Genomic DNA, 8,788 nt, shown 5'->3' on the forward strand with positions numbered 1-8,788 from the left:
TAAAATATACAGTATACATTGAATAATTATATATAGTTAGCCACCTATTACATATATTTGGAGGTTTAAGCCATTAGCTCCAACTTTACTATCCTAATTTTAGTACAATTTATAAATTTTTCAAAATTAAAAATAAAAAATTATAAAATACAAAATTGGCTTTTTAAGCTCGGATAAAACATTACCTAATCATTACACTCTCCTAAGTCTTCTCATGTGCATTGTGAATGTTAATTTAGACTTCTATTATCTCCAGCCAAAAATGCCCATTTTTGATGGTGACATTAATATGCTGGCTCGACACGTATTGGAAGACTACACCTAGAGTGATCTGAAGTTACAAAAATCTCCTCAATCGGACAATCAGAAACACTTCAAAAAAATAACACTCACAGTCGCGCGCCCCTTCCCTGAGAATGGAAACGCCAGAAGTGTGCTTTTTTGTTAATTAAAAACTAGAAAAAGTTCTTTAATTTTTCTTCCTTAATTAAAAACTAAAAAAAGTTCAAGATAAGTGGACGGCGGTGCCGCCGTGGATGGCAATGCCGTCACCCTTTAATATGTAAACAGTAAAACAGACGCAAGTTTTACCTTTTAAAAATAATCAGTTGCCGTTTAATTTCCGCTGCTTGGAAACAAAATTGAATTTGACCTTTGACTTGGCTAATTGGCTTTTACTCTTTATCCTCGATGCTATGAAATGGTGACGTGGCTGGTAGTGTTGTATTGGATTTCATTATTTATCTTACAATAGAAGGACAGTCACAATTACCATTTGCAAATGCAAATTTTGATTTCTATATGAAATGTAATCATTTTTTATGAATAGCCAGACAAAAATTTTGTAATTTTTTGCAATGTGTCTCTAATACAAGAGAAAAAAAAAGTAAAAATGAAATTTCAAACTTAATATGTAAAAATAAAGAAAATTAATATTTTTTTTGGGAAATATGACAAGTTAATGCATACAGTGACAACTACAAGGAAGGTAAATTTAGAATAGAAGAAACCAATATAAAAGATTTTTTTTTTTTGGCTGAATATGAAAGAGAACTTAAATAGTCATAAACAATACAAATCAGTTTTGTGAAGGTAACTTTTGTAAATTTATCAGGCTTTTAAGGAATGAATTACACACATGGGGAAAAATATCAATTTCAATTAGTCACTTTAGGATAACCCTAGTCATAGTACGAGTATAAATTTAATTTTTTTTAGTTTGATTAGGATTTATTTTCTTATTTAAGTTATATTCATTTTCTTATAAGGGGAATCATAATTTTATTAGAAATATGATAATCCTAATTAGTATAAATAGGCTTCTTATACTTATTTCTTGACACAAGCTTTTCGTTAATAATATTCAATATTTCTCAATTGAGATATTCTCTCCTTTGTGAGAGCTCTTCTTCTTGAGTTATCAAGGACGTATCTAGAACGAAATTTACTATTGCTTTCACACTGCATCAAGTGATATCAGAGTCTTTCTCTGTACCAGAAGAGCTTTCTTGACCATCAACCACCTTTCATACACAAATCCTTCCCCATTATCCATTGATTCCATCAACTAAAAAAAAAATAGCATAAGAAAAAAACCAAACCTAAGCCACCTTAACAGCCACGACATCGATCATTCTTCTTCTTTCCTATTGATCCTCTCTCCCATCTGAACACCCATAAGCCATTAAAAACTAACCTATCTCACTACCGAATCACCATCAAAACACCACCGAAAACCTGCAAACCGCTACACCAATGACCACTCAAATCGCAGCGGTCTACCGTGATTCACCAGCCTCTATTACTACCAATTCGTTCACCATCAATAACCCATTCTTTCCAACTAGTTCTAGCCATCATCTGTCGCCTTGTTTGCCGAAAATCGAAACCAACCTCCTACCGCCAACTCAATTCAAATTTTTGGTCAATCCACAGCAATTTGAGACACATGGCTAGTGCCATCACACTCACCATCATCAAAACTTCTAGACCCACTTATCATAATCCAATTTTTCGATCACCGTCGTCGGCAACACAAACTTTTGCTTATTTTTATTTTGCCCCTTTACTTTTCTTTAATTATAATATTACCTTATAATTTCTTGTTCTTTTTAAAAACTTAAAAAATTAAAAAAGACCAAAAAAAAACCAAAAAAAAACCAAAAAATCAAAATGGTTTCTAGAGAAAGCAGTACTCAATTTGAAAATCGAATTACAAGGAGGATAGAGCGACTGAAGCATTCCCAAACCATTTATCAGAGACATGGCTTGAAACAATGACAGCCCTACAGTCAATACAAATCCATATTACGGTGATGGAAGAATCATTACTTGGCATGAGACGTGATTTGTAAGATATTAGACTTGTCCAAAGAAGTAATTAAGAAGGAAAGGTATTGACATTATTCATTAAGAAATTATTTAGTGACCCAAAAAAGACCAATAAAACTAAGGAGACAGGTAACTCTAGTAGGAATACAAAAGCTACTCCACTTTTTCTAAGTTCAAACAATTTAGATAAAGAGGAGATAGAAGATGAATGACAAAAAACATATCAGAATGACAACTACATCAAAATTGACCTCTCATCATTCAATGGACAATTAGGTATTGAAGAATTTCTTAATTAGTTATTAGATGTTGAATGCTTCTTTGAAACAATGGACTTTCAGAATCAAAGAGGTCAAAGTAGTAGCGCATAAACTCAAAGGCACTATTGCAATTTAGTGGGATAATCTATAGAGTTCTCATGTGCTACAAGGAAAAAGAAACGTCAAGACATGGCATCACATGCATCACCTACTAGGAGAATGATTTTTGCCTTTTAACTATGTACAAACGTTATTTCGTGAGTACAATAACTGTCGTCAATGAGTCAAAACAGTTGAAGAATATGCCCTGAAATTCAAAGGCTTATGGAACAAATAACATCTGCGAGATAAATGCCCATATAATTGGTCGATTCTTAGATGGTTTACACAAAAAAAAAGATGAGTTGCAACTGGTACATACATTATAGGATGCCATTCGACTAGCCAAAAAGATGGAAATGCAACTTGAAAAATGAAAGGCTCATAATCAAGCCACCTCATGCTCATTCATTCCTGGTTAGCAACTAAAGCAGAGGTATGAAGTCAACAAAGGAAAAGCTCTTATGGAAAACTTTGGGAAGCCAGCACAAAATCGTAATAGATAAAATATAGGGCCAATAAAAATCCACCAAGTAGTAATAATCTTTATACAATTCCGCGAGGCGACAAATATTTTCATTATTCCAAACAAGGCCATACATCAAACCAATGTCCAGAACGAAGACACCAAACAGTTAATTTGGCAACTCACCCTGAGGAAAATGAAGAGCTTGAGAACAAACCATTTGAAGACAATGAAGACATGGAAAAGGAAGAGGAAAAAGAGTAAACACATCCAAATAAATGAGTATCACTAGTAATAAAACGATTCTATATATTTCAAAGAAAGAAGAAGACACTCAGAGACATATCATCCTCAAAATAAAGTGTACAATCAAAGAGAGGGTATGCGATCTAATTATTGATAGTGGTAGTATCGAGAATATAGTTTGCAAGACAATGGTTGACAAGTTACAACTTAAAACTCACAAACATCCTTCTTTTTATTGCATTAGATGGATAAAAGATGTTGGAGAGACCAAAGTTACTAAACAATGCCATATTCCTTTCTCCATTAAAAGATATAAAGATGAAGTAACCTACAATGTTGTCAACATGAATGCTTACCATATGTCACTCGGAAGACTCTAGTAGTTTGATCTTAATACAGTACATCATGGGAAGAATAATACATACAGGTTTTATTATGACAACATGAAAATTATTCTTGCTCCAATGAAGTCAAAAGTTAAGGGAACCTATCTTTTAGTACTAAAAGAGGTAGCTGAAGTAGAATCAATGCCTAAATAAGTCCAACAACTACTCTTAGAATTCAAGATATTGTGCCTAAAGACCATCCTAACAAGTTACCTCTTATGAGGAATATTTAACATCAAATTAATCTTATCCTTGGAGCTAGTCCACCCAACTTACCTCAGTATCGTATGAACATAAAAGAGTATGAGATCTTATAAGAGCAAGTGAAAGAATTACTCTGCAAGGGCTTAATATATGAAAGTATGAGTCCATGTGCTGTTTTCGATTTACTAACTCCAAAGAAGAACGAAAGTTGGAGAATGTATGTAGATAGTAGAGTTATCAATAAAGTCATGGTGAATTATCAATTCCTAATTCCTCGACTATATGATATGCTTGATAAATTGGGAGGGTCAAAGATATTCTTAAAAATCGATTTGAAGAGTGGATATCATTAGATTTGTATCCGCCCTGGTGATGAGTAGAAAATAATTTTTAAAACTCACAAAGGTTTATATGAGTGGTTGGTTATGCCTTTTGGACTATTTAATGCATGGCATGAGGTTGATGAACTAAGAATTCCAACTTTCATAGATAAATTTGTTATAGTTTACTTTGATGATATTTTAATCCATAGCCGCAACAAAGAAGAACATTTATAACATTTGCAAGACGTCTTCATAGCCTTAAGGGAGAACAACCTATACTTCCTAGGCAATGTTGTGAGTATTGAAAGTATTAAAGTAGACGAAGAGAATGTGAAAACTATATGAGAATAACCAACACCTATAAGTATTAGAGAAGTATGAAGTTTCCATGGGCCAGCTACATTCTATATGCACTTCGTTAAATACTTTAGTACCATTACTACTCCTCTCACTGATTGCCTTAAGTAAAGGCAAGTAATTTGGACATATAAGATAGAGTAGAACTTTTTAAAGTTAAAAGAAAGCTTAAGTACTGCACCGGTCCTTGCACACCCAGAATTCAATAAGTTATTTGAAGATGATTGTGATGCTTTTAGGATTGGAATTAGAGATGTCCTATCTCAAGAAGGTTTCCTTATAGCATCTTTAGTGAGAAACTTAGTGAGGTCAGAAAGAAGTGGTATACTTATGAACAAGAGTTATATACTGTTGTTCTTACTTTACAACAATTGAAGCTCTATTTAATTCAAAATGAATTTGTCCTGAATATTGATCATGAAGCTTTGAAATTCTTCAACAATTCTTTAAAGCCAAATTGTATGTATGCTCGATAGATTGCTTACATTCAAATGTTTACCTTCTCTCTTAAGTATAAGTCTAGGCAACTGAACAAGGTAGCCAATGCTTTGAGTTGCCAAGTAATTTTTCTTGCCTCAGTAAAGAGTGAAATTATTGGCTTTAAATACCTAAAGGATCTTGACGCATATGATGAAGATTTCAAAGAGGAATGAAAGAGCTATACCTTAGAAGCTTCAAGCAAGTATCAAATATATGATGGATTCCTATTCTTTGGAGATCATCTATACATTCTCTAAGGATCTTCAAGCGGATGATTAAGAGGACATATAGGTCGAGATAAAAGCATTGCTTTAGTTAAAAGCACGATACTACTAGCCGCATTTTAAAAGATAGCTAAAGGCCATACACAGAACATGGGTTTATACACTCCTCTTAATTCCTAAGGCTCTTTGGGAAGATTTGTCTATGAATTTCATCTTGGGAGTTCCACGAATTTAACGAAGAACATATTCTATCTTTATAGTTGTTGATTGATTTTCTAAATTGGTATATATTCATTCCATGCACGAAGACTTCAAACACAAGAAATATTGCCCAATTATTCTTTTTAGAGGTTGTTCGATTACTTGGATTATCTAAGACTATTGTCTCTTATCGACATAGTAAATTCCTAAGCTACTTTTCGAAGACCTTATAGAGGAGACTAGATACATCCTATAGTATAGTAGTATTTGCTAACCACAAATAGATTGGCAAACTGAAGTAATTAATCGCACAATAGGCAATATTCTACGAACCTTGGTTCAGGAAAATCCCTGCCAATGGGACCAAGTTTTACCTTGAGCATAGTTCACTTATAAAAATGTGCTCAATCAATCAAGTGGAAAGCTACCTTTTGAGATTGTCTACACTAGACCTCCTTTACATACCTTAGATTTGGTTCCTTTGCCAAAACTACTTGAAATAGGCATCATTGTTAATCATATGGTAGACAAAGTCATCAATGTTCATGAGGAAGTCAAGAAGAAATTAGAAGAATCTACTACTGAGTACAAGGAAAATGCATATTAGCATAGGCGCTTCAAATCCTTTGCTGTAAAAGATCAAGTGATGGTTAATCTACGAAAGGACATATTTCCTTTTGGAGAATACAACAAGATCAAGCAAAAGAAGATTAGACCATTTCGCATCCTTCAGAAAATCCATGACAATGCTCGTGTTGTGCACTTACAGGTCAACTAGAATATTTTCAAAACTTTCAACATTCGAGACTTGTTCGAATATCATGGTCCTTCACCATTGCCATACGATTGAATCAACTCGAGGACGAGTTCTTTTAAGGGGAAGAGATTGATGTAGGACCACCTTAGTCATAGTAGGAATATAAATTTAATTTCTATTTTTTTCCTAGTTTGATTAGGATTTATTTTCTTATTTAAGTCATATTTCTTTTTTTATAAGGAACCATAATTTTATGAGGAATAAGATAATCCTATTTAGTATAAATAAGCTTGTTATGTTTGTTTCTTGACATAAGCTTTTCATTAATAATATTCATTATTTTCTCAATTAAGATATTTTCTCATTTGTGAGAACCCTCCTTCTTGAGTTTTCAATGACGTATACTAGAACGAAATCTAGTGTTCTTTCAGCACTGCATCACTTTGACACAATGAATAATCCATAATTTTCAACTTCTACTTTGGTGCTTAATTAGGAGATTTATTTTGGAGCCAGGTTTGGGCCTTTCGCAATTGGCTTTGCTACTTATCTTGCAAACATATGGTAGAACAAGATGCAAAACAGTTCTAAACTGTCATCCAAACATAAATAGATATCTTCAGCCTCAGTAGAGAAGAACAAGGTTGTTCTAGTGTTATTTTTTGTCTTAACAGTTTGAGAACAGCAGAATTAGCAAACCAATCGAAGGACACCAAAATTGGTAGATTATAAGCAAAATTTATGATTCTTCCATTTAGTTGGGTTTATATAGAATAGCTTAAGAAAAACAGAATTCGCTGATTATGCTGAAAACGACCCCAACAACAACATCATGTTTTCTCACGTAGCCTTTTTATGTAATTTCAAATTATTCTTTAGAATATGAAAACAAATACTGCATCAAATTGCAGATACATTCTTGCCTTAGAAATAAATTGGACATATAATATATATTCAAAAGTACAATCCTTTTATAGTGTAGATGCCTTCATTTTTTTCAGGCAGACATGCTGTTAAGCCATATGATTTAATAGAGTTAATTTTTAATGCTATTAAACTGTATGACTTTATAATGTATTGAAAATTAACTTTATGAAGTCACAATGCTTAACAATGTGTCTGCAATAAAAAAATTATAAGCGTAAACACCTGAGAATGATTATACAGAAGCATAAGGGTGCGGATATTTTCACCCCACTATTTTTATAAACCCATCACACCTCATAAAGTAATTACAATAAATTTACATTATTTTGTAAAATTACAAATTAATAATAAGTTTGAACAATTAATTAATTAAATCATTCTTATAATTTTTTCCGGTCTTTTAACAATTTTTAACTATTTAAGGTTGCTTTAAGATAAATTTAATTTCATTATTTTGCCCTTATAAAATAACCAATTACCTTAAGAAATATATATTGTTGTAACTAATTGTTTAGGCATTTAGTTTTATGTTTTATATAAAATTTAATTATTTTTAATACTCCACGTGTCCTAATTATATCTTGTTAGTTTAGTAGAATATTAATAACCACTCTAGTAAAGTACTACTATACATCATTAAAATATAAAAAAATTTCGTATAGAAAATTATTAGAGTTAAATTAAATTTTTAGATATTTTGATACTTTTACCTTATCAGGAAAAAGTAATTATATTAAATTATGTCAAAGCAACCTTATTGATCAAATATAACAAAAAATAAAGCATAGCCCATATAAAATATAAATGAACATTAATTTACTTGATTGAGATTCTAAATTTCTTCTTAATTTGAATTTTTAAAAAATAATGTGCATTTGTTGTAATAATTTTCTATAAATAGGGTGGGTTTATAAAATTTGTGGGGGAGAAATATGGAATATAAAAGAATTTATTTTGTCGGGAGAATAACAATGTCCTCCCTTTGGGTTGGGAGGAATATTAACAAACAAGTTATTAAATATATACACAATAAAAGACCCGTTATTCATTACAATACCTATGGACTTAAATGTGTCCTTTTCCTATCGAGCAGTAAGTTCTCAAAGAAAAATAAAATTAAAAAAAATATAATTACTTCTCACCCTTAAACAAATAATAAAATAGATAGACAAGTTTAACCCTTTAAATTATTCGTTGCTCTTATAATATTTTCCACCGCGTGATACCAAGAATGATGACGTGGCTTGCAGTGCGGTAATGGTTCTCTTCAGTTGTTTTGATGACTTAAAAGTCATAATAATAAAAATAAAAACAATTACGATTATCAAATAAATTACACCCCTGAAATGGGAAAAAAACTAAAATAATTTATACAAATTGATAAAATAATGTCCAGAATTTTCATGTTTCTAATGTTTGTCCTATTTGCTCTGTTATAGTTGATTATGTCATCTAATGAAAATACAAGATAAAGATGATTAAATAGGCAACAATAGATGTTATTGATTAAAAATGTTAAATTTCTCC

This window comes from Citrus clementina, unplaced genomic scaffold (genome assembly GCF_000493195.1).
Source record: "Citrus clementina cultivar Clemenules unplaced genomic scaffold, Citrus_clementina_v1.0 scaffold_7, whole genome shotgun sequence".
NCBI lineage: Eukaryota > Viridiplantae > Streptophyta > Magnoliopsida > Sapindales > Rutaceae > Citrus > Citrus x clementina.